General features: G+C 42.0%; 1 protein-coding gene across 1 annotated transcript in view; it reads left to right on the forward strand.

The window, feature by feature from the left end:
- The window catches only part of ano1b (anoctamin 1, calcium activated chloride channel b), a 97504-nt gene that overhangs the window by 27410 nt on the left and 51806 nt on the right, over positions 1–18288 (forward strand). The gene's annotated exons all lie outside the window — the stretch shown is intronic.

The raw sequence follows: 18288 nt of genomic DNA on the forward strand, positions 1-18288 counted from the left end.
TGCTGTGTCCGAATGGCCACCCTTATCCCTGACCCCTAACCCCTCATTTACTATCGGTTATAGTCCCACACTGTAACCTCCTGACAACCAGCAATTCAAATTTGTCCTCTGTAGTGGACCTTTTTAAACCCGAATATCTCCTACCCAGTGCATATGGTTGAATTAACTCCTTTTGTGCTCTATAGAGGACATTCAGAGCTTTCCAATGATATCAAATGTGTAGGGGTGGGGCTTTGCTACCTTTGATTGCATCATAAAAGAAAATGGCTTCCCTCAGTGCAAGCACTTTTTAGGGAAGAGGAAAAGTAAGTGTATAAACACTTTTTATTGAACAAATTTAGGCTTTAAATGTTGTTAGCATGTTTTCTATAAGACTCTTAAGAACACATTAAAGTATTCTTTGAATTATTAGGGCCCGAGCAGCTACCGCTGCGATGTCCCTATTGTTTTTCAATCGTATTATTATCGTTATTATTATTATTATTATTATTATTATTATTATTCTTAGGGCCCGAGCAGCGAACTTTGCGAGGTCCCTATTGTTTTTCGATCGGATTATTATTATTCTTTATTCTCCGCAATTGCATTTTAGAGGACCTAAATATTCACGAAAACTCACCAAACTTTGCACACTCTTCAGGCCCGGTGAAAATTTGATATTATGAAGTCGTCATAACAACGCGACTCTATAGCGCCCCCTAGCGTAGAAAAATTAAAACCAATCCCGGCACGTTTGACCTAGAGCTACGGAAATTGACAGGCACGTGTAGCACCCCGAGACGCACAAAAAAGTTGGGACCATGTGCTAAAATGTACAGGAAGTGAGCAATGAATTTTTGAATGTCCAATTTTGGTACATTCACTGTGGTCATACTTTTTCCTCGTTTGCAAACAGTTTTCATCCAATTGACTTCAAACTTGGCATGTATCATCTCAAGACCTGAGACAAAATCTGGGCAAAAAAATCTTGACTTTTCAAAAAACTATATGGCAAGGGGCGGGGCATCAAATATTGCCTTCAAAATTTCATTTGTCCAAAAAGAGCAAATGCTTAATAACTCCCATGTACAAGCTCCAAAAAATCTCAAACTTCTCATGCAACTTAATAGTCACGGCCTGAAAACATCTATATGATAAAATTCAGTTATATATATAGCGCCACCTAGTGGAGGCAATAAATGTCATACTTTACATTTTTATCTGTTGTGCCAAGCTCGTTGAAGAGATCCAGTTAAAAATTGGTCAGAAAAGCCTTAAGATGTTGATCATGCCCCACCGAAAATATTGTAACTTTTCGCCAAAGGGCGTGGCCTATACAGTGCCACAAAGGCTAATAATTTTTTCTGACCATAAAAGCTGCTTTAACTTGACCCAGATGATCCTATCTTCTCAAAATTCCACACATTTGATGAGAGTCCAGCCCTTATGACATCTACAAACTTATATTTCATCTTATTGATAGTGCCACCTACTGGCAATTTCTTTTGTCTTATGATTTTTCTTCACCGTTTTTGTCCAATCACGTTAACTGGACCTACCTCATATTTGCTCAGATGCGGGTTTTGGCCTTCATGATGTCACAACATGAGGTTTGTGAGTTTTCGCGAATCGCTGTGGGTGTGGCTAAGCGCAGTTCGCCAAGAAAACAATTTTGAGGGGCCAAACTGGCACAGAAACACATGAAATTTGGCACACAAATCTGACCTGGCAAAATGAGCAATATTTTATCGTGGATTGTGCTATTTTTACAAAAATGACTCAATAGCGCCCCCTAGAAATTAATGAAGCAGCCCCGGTTGTACGTTTAAGCAAGATCTACGGAAATTTTTAGGTGTATGAGGGATCCCAAGACCTACAAAAAAAGTCTCTTGGACCCATATGCTAAAATGAACAGGAAGTGAGCTACAAATTTTTCAATGTCCCATTTTTGACGATTTTTGCACATTTACAGGGGGCATACTTTTGCCCACTTCTCCTACATGTTTCATCTAATTTTCTTCAAACTTGACCTGGACCATGTCAAGACCTGAGCCAGGGGAAAAATAAACTTGACTTTTCGGAATACTATATGATGAGGGCGGGGCATCAAATTTGGTGTTTTCAGATAAAAAAGGATATGCTTAATAACTCCCCGGTACATGTTTCAAAAAATCCCAAACTCGACATGTATGTTTATAGTAAAGGCCTGAAGGTATCTCTATGACAACATTCAGTTATATATGTAGCGCCACCTAGCCCTTGAGGCATAAAAAAAAAAAATACCCCACTTACGATATTTTTACAAAAATTGTAAACACGGTTTGCAATGAAAAAGGATATGCTTAATAACTCCCCGGTACATGCTCCAAAAAATTCCAAACTTGACATGTATTTTTATCGTCGAGGCCTGAAGGTATCTCTATGACAACATTCAGTTATATATGCAGCACCACCTAGCCTTTGAGGCATAAAAAAAAATACCCCACATACGATATTTTTACAAAAATTGTAAACTCATTCTAAGTGTGATAACTAAGTCATTTATGAATATTCTTTTACTTTCCACCACTCATAATGTTCACTGGCATCAGACCTATCCAAAAATACGTACTCTTTTATTTATTTTTGATAGCCTCTATGGAAATTAAAAGCAAAATCGTGAATGAAGGATATGCTTAATAACTCCCGGGTACATGCTCCAAAAAATCCAAAACTTGACATGTATGTTTATAGTCAAGGCCTGAAGGTATCGCTATGACAACATTCAGTTATATATACAGCGCCACCTAGCCCTTGAGGCATAAAAAAATAAAATAAAATAACCCACTTACGGTATTTTTACAAAAATTGTAAACTCATTGTAAGTGTGATAACTAAGTCATTTATGAATATTCTTTTACTTTCCACCACTCAAAATGTTCACTGGCATCAGACCTATCCAAACATACATACTTTTTCTATTTTAAACTCAACCAAGTCATAAAATTCCATTGTATTTAATTGAATAAATAGTGAATGTGTTGAATCTGTATATTTTAATTGATTAATAATTCTTATGGCTCTTTTTTGTAACTTGAAAACAGGGTTGGCATTTGTTTTATTTGCGTTTCCCCAGATTTCCACACAAGCAAAATATGGTAATAATAATGAACTGTATAATGTATGTAATGATTTCACGTTTAAGACATCCTTAGTTTTATAGAGTATCCCTATGATTTTTGACATTTTCCTTTTGACATTTTCTATGTGTGGCTTCCAAACATAATTTATCATCAATAACTACTCCAAGGAATTCATTTTCATACACCCTTTCTATTTCAATTGAATTCACCATAATTTTGACTTGATGAGTGATTTGTCTAGTGCCAAAATCTATGAACTTGGCTTTATATAAATTTAATGATAATTTGTTCATGTCAAACCAATTTTTGAATGTATTTAATTCATACCCCACAATAGTCAGAAGCTGCTTCAGGTTTTCTCCTGAACAGTAGAGAGTTGTGTCATTAGCAAATAAGACACTTTTGAATATTTTTGAGACACAACAGATATCATTTATGTACAGTATAAATAGTTTAGGGCCTAGCACAGACCCTTGGGGTATGAGTAATCTTCAAGTGTTTTGATTATATATTTTTAAACTGCAAATACTGATATCTATTTAAATGGCGGTGTTAATTAAACATTTCAAACTCACCACATTTTTATTTGTTACCAACCAAAGCTAAGTATGAGTTACAACTACATCAATTACAAGTATACAATTAAGTCAAATGTATTTGTGTAGCCATTAATCAAAAGACTCTCAAGGGACTTTAGGAATTTGACGCTGAGTTGACAAAGATGAGTAAAATCAACTGATCTAAACCTCTAAACCTCTAACGGTTAGAGTCTAACCGTACAAGGGAAACCACAAAACCTCATATACAAAATTGTTCAAATTTATTTTTGTTGTCAATGCATGCTAAGTGAGTTCATACTACATCAGTTGTAAGTGTAAAGTTAAGTCAAATTTATTTGTACAACAGGTAAGTCAAATTTATTTGTACAACAGTTAAGTCAAATTAATTTGTACACTTCATCATAAAAAAAGACTCAAAGGGCTTCATAGGACTGCAGTTGTTAAAGATAGGCGACATCCCCTGATCTATAGCCCCCAAACAGGAAAGAAAACAATTCAAAACCTCATTTGATAGAAAAACAAGAAACGTTGAAAAGGAACTACAGATGGAGGGATCCACCTTACAGACATATATGATTGCAATGGATGTTGAGAAAACAACATTGAATACGTAATGGGGTGTGGTACAATGTTTGTTAAAACAGCAGTCAATTTAATCCAATAATTTGTCACAGGTCGACTCCTCATGAAAATGGTTCATCCTCAGGCTCGGTCAATCGATGTAGAATCCTCCATAGCATCACATCTGAGGAAGTGGTCCATCTCTCGATTTTGTCCCAGTCAGTCGGTACAGGATCCATCCAGAAACAGCTCGACAGTCGATCACCACCTAACCTCCACTCCACGCAGGAGGCCGGGGAGAGAGAGACACACACACACACACACACAACAACAGCAGTAAACAGGCCCATGTGTAGTTTAGCAAGGTATGAGTGAGTGAGTGAGTGAGTGAGTGAGTGAGTGAGTGAGTGAGTGAGTGAGTGAGTGAGTGAGTGAGTGAGTGAGTGAGTGAGTGAGTGAGTGAGTCGGGACAGAATCCACCCAGAAACAGCTTGACAGTCGTTCACCGCCACCTAGCCTCCAATCCACGCAGGAGGCCAGACACACACACGCACCGACGCCCCCCCCCCCCCCCAGCTCTGAGTGTGCAAGTTATTTTTCTGTGTCATTCATTTACTTGCAAACAAACATAAGTCCGAAAGGAAAAAATGAATAAACTAAAACTAAAACTAAAATTCCTTCACAATTGATTGTACATCATAATTTGTTGTTTTAACCATACACATGATCACTTTGTGTGCCTTTTTCTGTTGTGGGATGTGTGACAAGCATATATATATATATAAACACATAAACAAATAACAAAGAAAGTTAAAAGTAAAATAAAAGAAACATCCAATAAATGTCAATTTACATGTTAAAGGGAGTAGGAAGAAATTGAAAACTTATCCAGTCCTACCCCTTATTCTTCATATCCTATCACTTATTTACAATAGATTACATTTTAATAAAAGAAAATATATAATCCTACTCATATAGCATATGCAAATAAAATTAATAGAAATACACAATAATAATACATCAACATACTCATGTATACAAATCTCATTACACTCATAGTGATACATCAAAGAAAAGTAAGTAAATAAATAAATCATTTCTACAATTTTCTTAACTCATGACTGATTTAAATAATAATATTGAACTTAGCTTTTAAACATTTTTTTAAATTCAACAAGTGAATTACATCTTTTCAGGTCAGTTCCCAAATTATAAACCGATGAAATTAGAAACCGATGTTTCTGTAACAGCAATACAGTTAAGCTGCAAATGCTGTGTGCACAATACTAAATCTGCAACATGACAAGGCAAATTTTGCACATTCATCATAAACACAGAAAAAGTACGTGTGTTGACATTGGGTTTTGTCATGTTTTCAACCAGGAATTTGGGCATACTCTCTATTGCATCCTTAATGTTATTCTTACAAAAGAGAGCTTTATCTTCAAAATCTTGAATTACCAACCCGGACAAACTGGTAACACGACTTAGAGCCACATGCCTGTCCTGCAGAAAATACTTTTTGAAGGACACTACAACTTTGTCAACTGTAATTCCATGTACTTTATGTAATGTGCAAGCCGAGGCAAGTTTAAGAGGAAATTGTCGGCGCAAACCACCTTGTTTTGTGACGCGTTCATCCTCTGGTTCAATAGCAGTGGAACCCATTGAAACAAATGTATTGGAACCTGCAGATTGTTTCCTACTATGTGCACCAATTTGATCATCATCAAATTTGACATACACTTTTTGAGGTAACCTGTTTTTCAGAGAAGTAACAATATGTGTTACAGTTCCACATACACCATTAACCAGACCGTCAGTAACGTCCACGTTCTTACATAACATTACGCGTGCATCTTTTCCCAACAATAACTTTTCTGCCAAACGTGTCATTAGCGTTAGTGTGATGTCGACTTTTTAACTAAAGTTTCCCTTTTTTTTTTAATTAGGTACAAAATCCTGAGCACCTATCTCGATATATTCAGGACAAGTTTTGATTAGCTGCTGAATGTACGTATTCGTTTACTTGTTTGTAGGAAATATGTGCAACGCTGCGCTTTCTTCGCCAGTTTCACAACGTTTCAGTGCTTCAATGTCAGTTTTTAACATTGGGGTGCCTTTGAACGAGTTCTTATTCTGTTCAGCACCTCGGCAAACACATGGTCTTTCTGCCTGACGATGTCTGTCAGTTCCACAACTCTAAATCGATCAAACCACAAATTAAAACTACATCATCTACATACAGAGGTTTTCCTTTTACTGGAGGTAGTTGGAAAAAATCTCCAACAGCAATTACACTTACTTTACCAAATGGGTAAATGTTACCAGTGTGTTTACTTTGTCTTAATCTGCCATGAATGTACGATAACATTTTGTGATCAACCATTGATATTTCATCAATTATGAGCAGCTGTAAACCACTGTAGTTGGCGCGTAAGGAAGTGAGCTTTTCTTCACCCAATGGTGTGTACGGTAAGCGACAATCAATGCTAAATATGTGATGAGTAGTTGATGCATGCAAATTGTATGCAGCAATTCCTGTTGGAGCAGTTATCAAAACACAAATGTTGTCAGGAAGGCGGCAGAGTGTTGACAACAATCTTTTTGCTTCATACTGAATAGCTTTTATTAGGTGTCTTTTTCCTGTCCCGGCGCCACCTGTAATGAATACATGTAATGGATCAGGATTTTTCCTTGCAACCTTTTCTAAACACCACTGTCGAATCTGATAGAAAACAGACAGCTGTGGCTCGTTGAGAGATCGAATTAAAGCCAAGCTGTCACTTCTGCTCTTGATGTTATTTCGCTTTTCCAAATGTGCTATTTTTCGGTTACCCACAGCTAAATCCAGAATATTTTCAGCATGTTCTTCTCTGATCTGGTCTTTGTTTTGCCGTTCCTCCTCACATTCTAATCGTTCTAGCTCTTGCTCAGGGAACAGTTCACACCAGGCGTTTTTTTAAAACCCCATCAGAATTAATCATATTCTGGACAGATTCCAAATCATTTGCCTCAATTTCAAATTTGTTCAAATAACTCACAGTTTTGAGGTTTTAGCTGTGCATCTACCCGATATGGCAGAAACAACTGCATCATGCTTTGATAAAACGATTCTGGATTTTTCGTTTCAGAAAAGCACATGTAACGGACTACTGCAGGTTTTGTGCGTGTTCTTTTAGTGATGAAACCACAATCATTGTTTAGTTTAATCCGTTTTTTTGATTTCTCACTCTTACTCAAAACATGATACTCTGATGAAAATGTTGTCATACACATACCGTTAAAGGTAAAGTCATTTGGTCTATTTTTATACTGGTCAACAGTACTGGTCATCCACATGTCTTCCATGGTAAGATTTTGTGATGCTGCCTTTTGTCTTAACACATTTAAAGGCAAACTCAGTTTCACTTGATTGTCACCTGTTGGTACAAATACAACTTTCCTTGAGCGTTCCTTCAGATACATATTTGTTGAGTGGTAAACTGCCTCTTAGGCACACACCTCTCTGTTATGCAGATAAACATTGCCCAGATTTTTCAATGCATCCTTGGCTGAAATATTTCCCTCTTTTGCTGCTTCTCTTTGTGCATTACTTAACAGTAGTCCCATTTCTCTTTCAGACTTTGAAATGTAAGAAATAATGTACACTATGCATGCGTATGCATCAATAACAAACTGTTTGAGTTCCAACATTTTAGCAGTGACTTGTTGCACGGATTTACCCAAATCTCGTTTACATCCCTTTTTAGAACGTGTGTATTTCGACTAACGCATTGATATGCATCCTCAAACGTTGCTTGATCTATACCTAGGGCTTTCAAAGAAATCTTCAGCAGTGTTATAGCTTGCATTTTTATCAGAAAGAGCGGTCTTAATTGCTTCCCATAATTTCTTTTGCCGGGGCAGGATGTTTCTGACCTTCATTTTCACATGTACATTCGGCTACATTATCTGTGTTATCTTCCTTACACTTGCATTGAGTTTTGCCATGTTCATCAGTTTGGCACCTACAAATAAATGGCCTAAGAGATGCTGGCTTGGGATAATGATAAACGAATCTGTGCCTTTCTTTTTACACGTTTTTGTATGTCACTTTGAATGCTCCTGCACAGATTTGACTGTGTCTAACAGTGACTCATCATCTGAGGGTAATTGACACGTTACATATTTGTCTATACATTCACAAACTTCTTCATCTGTGTTTTTGTCAATCTGTGGAGCATTGAAAATAAAAAATAAAAAAGCAATGAGTATGAGGTGAACCACGTTGTTGAAATTCCACCCTATGAAAGTAATCCAGGATTTTACCAATTGGATTTGAACCTGACGTAATCACCTAGATATGCCACCGAAAATCAAAATATCTTGCTGCAGCAACAGGATTGTGACGCAGCAGTTCACATTTGTCAGTCCATTCCAAGTCTTCTACAGTCTGTGTTCTACCTTCGGTTTCAAAATACTGTAGAGAAGGGTTTGCCATCGCAGATCATCCGAAGAAAATGAACAAAACCAGGTAGGGACACCAAGCTGACGGACACAGGCTATTAGGTCTCGTACTCGCTGCCAAAAAGCAGGGATACCTCTTTTTGTTTTTTTTTTTGTTTTTTTGTTTTTTTTTTTTCTTTTTCTTTTTTGTGTGTGTGTGTGTATGTGTGCGTGCGTGCGTGCGTTTGCGTGTGTGCGTTTGCGTGCGTGCGCGTGCGTGCGTGTGCGTGCGTGCAAATACGTATAAATTTATACTCATTCATTCACCTAAAACCTTATAAATATCCCATTACCCTTCGCCTTAACCAGGTACTTCAGAATCTTGCCAGAGTCGTGAGGTTTAAATGGTCAGGAGACCAGAGAAAAGGTCAGAAAAAAAAAAGAAATGAGAAAAGAAAGGTAAATCAAAGTGAAATCCAGCACCGACCAAACACTTCCTGCCTTCCCCATGATTACAAAATCAAAGTCTTACGCCAACCCGGAAGCCTCTAAATTCCAGCAAATTTAGCGAGATCTCAAGAGCCCAGAGGAAAAACTAAAGAGAGGAAGGAGGGAAGGATCGATAAGGCAGAGTGAGATCCATAGAAGCCAGTACATCCAATCCATCAAGGTGAAGTCCAGCACCAACAAGACCCCTCCTGCGTGGTTACAAAACCAGAGTCTTATGCCAACCCCAGAAACCTCATACTTCTAATAAATTAAGATCTCAAGTGACCAGAGGAAAAACTAAAGAGAGGAAGGAGGGAAGGATAGATAAAGCAAAGTGAGAACCACAGACACCAGCACCAACTGATTCAAGGGGCTGTGGGAGGGAGAGGGTACTTCTGTTGAGTTTCAGTAGATGCTGGTGCGACGGATCTGGCATGCATAAGGACCACCACCAAAGAAAGAAGCCGTCAACCGCGGTCCAGCAAAGCGAGCACTCCCCCCCCCCCGGAATCCCCAGGCCGCGGCAGCACCAAGGCCACCCCCAAGCCACCCGAGCGGACACCGGTCGGCGAGCCGACCCAGACACCCGGAACACCCCCGCCCCAGCCCCGGCCCACACCCCCGAGCCCAAGGCCGCAGAACGAGGCCCAGCGGGCCCCCACAGCGCCCCACCGGTCCCCAGCCCCCATCCCCCCACGACCCCCCCGCACCCCACCCAAACCCGCCATCCACCACGACCCAGGCCCCACCACCCCCGACCCCCAAACCCCCGAACACACCCCGACCCCCAGCACCCAACCCCCCACCCACCCATACCTCCACCCCCCCCAAACAAGCCGCCCCCCCCCCCCGACGGCCGCCCCCCCCCCCCGCGAACCCGGCCGCCCGCGAGAACCCCCCCCCCCCGGAAACCGGCACCGGGCAGCAGCGCAGAGAGGGAAGATGTGCCCACCCCACCTCCAGCCGCGCGAGATTTGCACAGCGGCGGGAGGGGGGATGCAGAGGAGGAAGCACCAGGGGAGAAGGCGGAACACCAGAACACCGAGCCCGGTGGGGAGAGGCCCCGGTCGTCACGCCAGAGTACTAGTGACACCTAACCCTGTTACTGAGTCCGCCAGCTCGCCGACTGGCGAGCTCTACCCTTACACCGTGAATGTGGCCCCACCCAGTGTATATACAAGTGTGTGCGTGTGGTGCATTAAAATTGGGAGCAGGTGAGTCGGAGCAGAGGGAAAAAAATTTCCCCTACTCCGACACACCCGTATCTCCCCCAAAAAAATGAATATGTATATGTGTGGTGCATTAAAAAAGGGAATGGAGGGACAAAGTGGTGGGGCAGGGACACAAATGGGGGGGACCACAGCGCTGCCAGGCACTGCAGTCCATCCCCTCTGATGGCTCCCCGCCCCAACTCACCCCTCCCCTTGGACGTGAGGTGCATTAAAATTGGAGGGGAGTTGAAGGGTGTAGACGGTGTTTCCACCCTTCCCCACCCCACCAAGAAATGTGTTGTGTGCCCTATGTGTATATTTACAAAGTGTATAGTGCAAGCTAGTGAAGTGAGTAAGAGGAGCGACCAGCGGGGCCTCACCCAACCCGGCGGGTGTAGGTGGCACGCCCGCCCCCCAGCACCCCCACCCCCACCCGCCCCCCACCTCATCCACCCGGCACCACAATGGGCGGACAGCCAGCGCAGCAGGGCTACCGGACAGCCCACCGGCCACCGGAGCCCGCCCGGGGCGCCAGGAGTTATACCGGAGTGGGGCAGGCCCCAAACCCTCGCCCGGCCCCCGGAGCCCGACGCCCGGGCCGGGGAGGGAGCCCCAGGCCCAGGGAGAGGGAGGGGGAGGGGCCGCAGGGCAGACAGGGAAGGGGGGGGGGGGGGAGCGGGGAGAAGACGACAAGAAGGCGAAAGGGCGGCTGCAGGGCAGGAGGCGGGGGGGGGGGGAGGAGGAGGGAGGGCGACAAGGGAAAAGGGACCGGGAGGCAGAGGAGGATGGGCGGGAGGAGGCGAGGAGGGAGAGGCGACGGGGGGAGGAAGGGGGAGGGGAGAGGGAACCACGGGGCACACCGGAGGCCCACCCACCCCGAACCGCGCCGCCGGGCACGGAGCAGCGGACCGCGCCGGGACGGCACCGCCCCGGGCACCAGGGTAAGCACCCCAACACCGCATCCCACAGGGGGCCCAGGGAGCGGCCAAGACGCAACCGCCACCGAGCAGACAACGGGGGGGCAGAACCACCCCCGCCCGACCACAGGGGACGGCGTCAAGAAAGTTGACTAATTAGCATGCAGTAACACCAAGTGTTGATGCTTAGTGCCCACTAGAAATAGATCTTAAGGAGTTATTGAGTATAGTGTCGTATAGTGTGGTATGCTCGAGCCCACTAGCAGCAACTAGGTTCCTGACTATATAAAAATAAAAACAATCAGATACAAAATACCAAATACAGAAGCAGCGAAAACAGAAGTTGTAACGATGTGGTGGCTCTCGTTAACAGGCAGAATCTTGGCAGGATTAAGTTGCCAAATTGAGATTAAAATATTCTATGTACATAGACCACATAGACCATAGCAGGGATACCTCTTATAGGTTTAAGGAAACGATAACCTTCATCACATTGCAATAATGTTTTCAAAGGTTCTTCATTGTTCAACAGATCATCACTCAGGCTTTGACATGTTTGACCTTTGTTTCCTTTGCGCAATGCTATGGATACATTAGAAATAACCTGTTCAATCTCAACCATGTACTGGGCAAAAAAGATATATTCAACATTTTGTGCAAACCTACCATCAGCATGTAAAATTCAGAGGTAAGACGTGTTGGCAGTGGCTCCGTTGGAATGTGACTTTTTTGACACTTTATCACTACATTTTTTTTACAAATCTCTTTTTTGTACGCAGTCTTAACACTTTAGCATCCTACGTTGGTGATATTTTTTCTGTTTTCGGGCACTTTGATGGCTACTCGAGGGAAAGTTGACATGGCTAAACTAGGCCGCGGAAAGCACCGAGCTTCACCTGAGCCGCATCCACCGGACTCACCTGATGCTAATGCTAGCCTGCTTGCGAGCATGCGGGAGATGATGGACGAAATGCGTACCGACATCCTCAGTAAGTTTGAATCTACTATCTCGGCGCCTGTGAAAAGAGAGATCCTGGCAGCCTTGGAGCCCTTTGAGAGCAGGCTTGCTGCATATGGCAAGACGATCGCTGACCTTGAACGCTCGGCTAACGCGAATGACGCGGAGGAGTCTGATCTTCGGGCTAACGTTAGCAAGCTAACTGCCACAGTTGATTCTCTTTGAAAGAAATGTGAAGACCTGGAGGGCTGCTCTAGATGGAATAACGTTCATCTTGTGGGCCTGCCTGAGGGCGTGGAGGGTCCTTGACCCACTGAGTTTGTTGCCAAGCTTCTACAAGATTTACTTGGACTTGAGGATAAGCCGGTGCTGGATCAGGCTCATCGCGCCCTACGTGCGAGGCCAAGAGATGGTGAACCTTTTCGTCCAATCGTGGTTCGGGTAACTCTGTTCCAAGTTCCAAACCAAATCCTCCGTCATGCAGGGGAAGCGTCTCCTTTAACCTACATGGACAGAAGAATCTCGATCTACCCGGACTTTACCCCCAACGGTGGCTAAAAAACGAGCCGCTTTCACCACGGTAAAGAAGGAGCTCCATTCCTGACCGAACGTCAAATTTGGTCTTCTTTACTCGGCGACTCTATGCATCACTTTATCTAGTGGCCAGACCCACAGATTTGAGGATCCAGCACTGGCACTGAGATTTGTGAGAGAAAATCTAAAAAAAGGGGTGACTCCCGATTCTATATAGCGGGCATGGCTATCAGGGCTTGTTGTCAATGTTAAATAATATTATTCCTATTCAGTTTGAATGTGTCATTATTGTTTTATAAATGAGTAGTGAGTCTAAGTTGATCCCAATCTTGTTTACTTTTTATTTTTCTTATTATTTTTTATTAGTGACCAGTAGTGATGGCAAAATGAAGCCCCGTAAAGCAATGAAGCCCTGCAGTGAAATGCTTCACACACACGTAGGGGCTTCAAGATGATTCATTTCCTCGACTACGCCATCATGTGGACAGAAAAATGTATAACATGCTTGGTGCATGCAATAAAATGGTGGGGTGTAAATCATGCTCTAAATACAAAAGAATATATATTTGAAGAGTGTTTTAACATGAATTGTTCTGTTACTTTGTCTATGTTTGTGCTTATGCAACAAGTGAAAATGTGAAATAAGGAGGTAAATAAAGTGCTTATTCATTTTTATTTAAAAACAATATTTTTTCCGAAGTTTTTGGACTCAGGCGGTTTGTTTGTTTTTGCAGAGAATTTCACCTGCTTTGGAAAAAAAACTCTTTCACATGTTACTGATGAAGCAGGGGTGCATCGATATGAGATAGCAAGTTTGTATAGAATTGGACGCGTATATTTCTGTGATTCCCAGTACTGAAGGGGACTTTCAACTGTGAACAGAAAAATGTGAATTTTATGTGTTGTCACATTTTATTTTATTTTATTATTGGAATCTGTTAAAATAGTACCGTAATTACAGTGCATTACCTTCTAAGGTGAGATCTGCTCAAAGTGCTACAGTCCCAAACATGGGAAAATCTCTTTCTTGCTGGTTCCATCGCAAAAATAAGCTCGTCAAATCGAATGCCAAAAGCAAAAAAAGTAGCGCAATAAGGGACCGGAAAACAGAAAAAGTGAAGGGGAACCCATAGCGTTTCTTTGCCGCTTTCATTTCGAACTACACTCAAACCTAGCGAATCATTTCCTGAATCAGTCACGTGGTACACCTGCTTCGTGGGGCTTCAAACGTCACCACGTACGTCATCAACACACACACTGACACGCCGTTCATGAACCACTCATCTACATTACTCGGCACACGCTTCAGGGATTCGACCCAAGAAGCACATCACTAGTGACCAGCAGTTATTCGACTGGATGAACACCTCAGCCCAAGATTGTTGTCACTGCAGGTGCTATACTATTGTAAAATATTTAATTGTGGGATGCTGTATTTTTTTTTTCTTTTCCTTCTTTTCTTTTTCCTTTCCTTACTTTATTTTGCTGTTATGCGCATGGTTCATAAGAAGGAAGAATTATATAATAAAAGGGTGGGAAGGGGGGTAAGGTACGGAGCCCCTAAGGTGACATGGTAGAAAAACAAACAAACTTTGCGTTCCCTCGCAAAACATTTTGCGTTCCCTCACAAAGATTGCGAGGGAACGCAAAGATTGCGCGCCCTCGCAAAAAACTTTGCGTGCCCTCGCAAAAAACTTTGCGTTCTCTCGCAAAGATTGCGAGGGAACGCAATCTTTTCGTTCGAACGCAAAGTTGTTTTTTCCGCTTACCATGTCACCTTCGCTGCGCCGTAAACACTTCCGGGTCATCTTCCATGTGAACAAAAGCGACGTGTAAACAAAGCAGTGGAAAAATACATGCTCCATCCTAGTTGCTTTGGGAAAGCTTTCCCACTGTTTTGTTTCATGTTTACAAACGTTCCATCCTCGTCGCTTTTTTTCACATGGAAGATGACCCGGAAGTGTTCACGGCGCAGCGAATCTGACATCGCAGGCGAAAAAAACAACTTTGTGTTCCCTCGCAAAACAACTTTGCGTACCCTCGCAAAGTTTGCGAGGGAACGCAAACTTTGCGAGGGAACGCAAAGTTGTTTTGCGAGGGAACGCAATCTTTGCGAGGGAACGCAATCTTTGCGAGGGCACGCAAAGTTTTTTGCGAGGGCACGCAATCTTTGCGTGCCCTCGCAATCTGAACGCAAAATGTTTTGCGAGGGAAGTTTTTTTTCTTTTCTACCATGTCACCTTAGAGGCTCCGTAGTAAGGAGTGAAGGAATAAAAAAGAAAAAAAAATCTTGATTAACGTTTAATTAATAGCGTATATGTTTATGCTTTGATCTTAGAGATTTAAATTTTTGTTGCAATTCCAACGCCTAAGTAATGTTGGTGTCTGGCTTTACTTCGGCACTCTTTAGCTACAAGAGGTGTTGTTTGTTACTTTAGGGGGGTGTATTGTGCGCATCCAATGAGGGGGATGCTTCTGCTAAAGTTTATGTGGGAGGGTAGGTGTTTTTGGGGTAAAGTGATTTTTTTCCATTTCTACGTTATTTTTTTTTTGCTTTTCTTTTTGTTTTGATTTGTTGCAGATCAGTCAAGTTTTGTTTTTTTATCTTGATATCAGGCTTTCTCTTTTATTTTGTATTGCTGTTATCTGACAATGACCCAGCCCATCGCGTCAATGGCGTCTAGCGGATGTTCTATTAAATTCGTTTGTTTCAACTGTAATGGGCTTAATAACCCAATTAAACGAAGTAAAACACTGCACCATCTACATCATCTTGGTGCCCAAGTGATCTTCTTGCAAGAGACTCATCTCAAATTAAAACATCATCCTAAATTGAGGATGGGATGGATAGGTCAGACTTATCACTCCTCATTTCAAGGCAAATCACGGGGTGTGGCTATTTTACTGCATAAATTTGTGCCCTTTGTTCATTTCAGCACTCTCTCTGACACTTATGGTAGGTTTATTATTGTTGTTGGCCAGATTCAAAACATTCGGGTGGCATTGGCTAATATTTACGCTCCTAATTGTGACGATGATGGGGTTTTTTTAAAACGCCTTTTTCAAAATCTTCCTGATCTGTCATCTCACCACTTGATATTAGGTGGTGACTTCAATTGTTGGCTTAATCCGTTGCTGGACCGCTTTTCTCATAGGGCCTGTCCTCCCTTCAAGTCTGCTAAGGTAATCCAGTCTTTTATGAAAGAATTTGCTGTTACCGACGCTTGGCGCTTCCTTAACCCATCTAGAAGGAAATATTAATTTTTCTCTCATGTTCCCCAGACTTTTACCCGCATCGATTATTTTTTGGTTGATGATAGATTACTCTCATCGCTACATGCTTGTGAATATGATGCCATTGTTATTTCGGACCATGTTCCTATCTCTGTGGATATTTGTTTAAATAAATTTACTTTTATGCGTGCGCCATGGCGTCTTAACACACGTTTTCTTCTAAATGAGGACTTTGTTAACTTTATTTCACAACGAATTGACTTTTTTTTTGGAAGTTAACAGAACACCTGATGTATCGGCCTCAGTCCTATGGGAGAGCCTAAAAGCATATATTAGAGGTGAGATCATTTCATATACTGCATATGAGAATAAACTTAGAAAGGAGAAGCTGACTTGTTTGACACGGCGTATATCTGAACTGGATGGGTTGTACACCACTAGGAAAACCCCAGAGCTATATAAAGAACGCCTGCGTTTACAAGCCGAATTTGAGGCTTTGACGACGCACCGTACTACTGAACTACTACTCCAATCTAGGTCTCAATTTTTTGAACATGGGGATAAAGCCAGTAAATTATTAGCACATCAATTACTCAGATTTCAACATCTCATCAGATTCCCCAAATCCAAACAAATTCCGGGATTACTACCACAGAATCCAGTGAAATTAACGATGTGTTTAAGGAATTTTATGTGTCTCTCTATTCATCTGGTCAACTAGGCATTCCTGATTTTGACAAGTTTTTTGAAAATTTAGACATTCCCTTGCTGGATCATTTGGCTGCAGAAAGGCTGGAGGTGCCTATAAGTATTCGTGAACTTGATACCGCAGTATCATCGCCTCAATCTGGGAGTTCTACAAAAAGTTCTGGTCTAAACTTGCCCCCTTATTATTGGATATGTTTAATGAATCATTTGCATCTGGCCACCTTCCTCAGACTCTCAATCAAGCTCTAATTTCTCTTCTGTTAAAGAAAGGCAAGGACCCGTTGTTGTGCACTTCATATCGTCCAATTCGTTTATTGAATGTTGACTTTAAGTTGCTGTCTAAATTACTGCCATTGCACTTAGAATCCACCTTACCCTCTATTATATCTTTGGACCAAACAGGATTTATTCGGAATAGACATTCTTTCTCCAACCTCAGGCGTTTATTCAACGTGCTTTATAATGTTTCCTCTTCTAACACCCATGAAGCAATGATAGCATTGGATGGCGAAAAGGCGTTTCACAGGGTGGAATGCGACTACCTCTTTTATGTCCTGGGAAGATTTGGTTTTAAGGACAATTTTGTCACATGGATTAAATTGCTTTATTCTGCCCCACAAGCATCAGTTAGGACAAACAATGTTCAATCTAAATATTTTCATCTACATCGATCTACGAGACAAGGTTGTCCCTTGAGTCTGTTGTTGTTTGCCATTGCCATTGAACCACTTTCTATAGCCCTTCGGTCCAAGCCCCTTATCACAGGAATATTCAGATATGGTATCCAGTTGAAAGTTTATGCAGATGACCTTCTTTTATATGTCTCTAACTTGTCCACTTCAATCCCTGCTGTCCTCACCATGTGGAATTCATTTGGCGAAATATGTGGATATAAATTAAATTTAAGCAAAAGCGAGATATTTCCTATAAATGCTGCTGCCAAGACTTTCCCCCCACAAAGATATCCCTTTAAAGTTGCCTTACACAGTTTGGTTTATCTTGGAAGTCATGTTACACATAAATTTGGGGACCTTTATAAAGCTAATTTTGCTCCCCTGTTGACTCGAATACAAGGTGACTTTGAACGGTGGTCTCAGCTTAATTTATCTGTAGCTGCTCGTGTTAATGTGGTTAAGATGAATATACTCCGAAGGTTCTCATATTTATTTAAGTGCATTCCACTCTTTCTTCCTCAGTCATTTTTCCATAAATTACATAGTTTGATTTCATCCTTCATATGGAACAATAAGGTCCCTAGAATGCGCAAAGAATACTTACAAAGGCCTCCAACATTAGGGTTCTTAAGCATTGGCTTCAATATGAGGTTGATTTTCTTCCAGCGTGGTTGGCAATGGAGATGAGATCCACACACCCAGTGACCTTGAAAGCTTTAGTGCACTCTCCTATCCATTCCTCTACGGCGCGCTATACTAAGAATGTGGTTGTCAAGGCTACGCTTAGAGTTTGGGTCCAGTTTAAGCGCTACTTCGGCTTACAGACTACATCTATCCATGCTCCAGTGGCAGATAACCATGTTTTTCCTCCCTACCTTTTAGATAACACTTTCCTCGAGTGGACACGCTTTGG

The sequence above is a fragment of the Festucalex cinctus genome, chromosome 3 (assembly GCF_051991245.1).
Source record: "Festucalex cinctus isolate MCC-2025b chromosome 3, RoL_Fcin_1.0, whole genome shotgun sequence".
NCBI classification, from domain to species: Eukaryota; Metazoa; Chordata; class Actinopteri; order Syngnathiformes; family Syngnathidae; genus Festucalex; species Festucalex cinctus.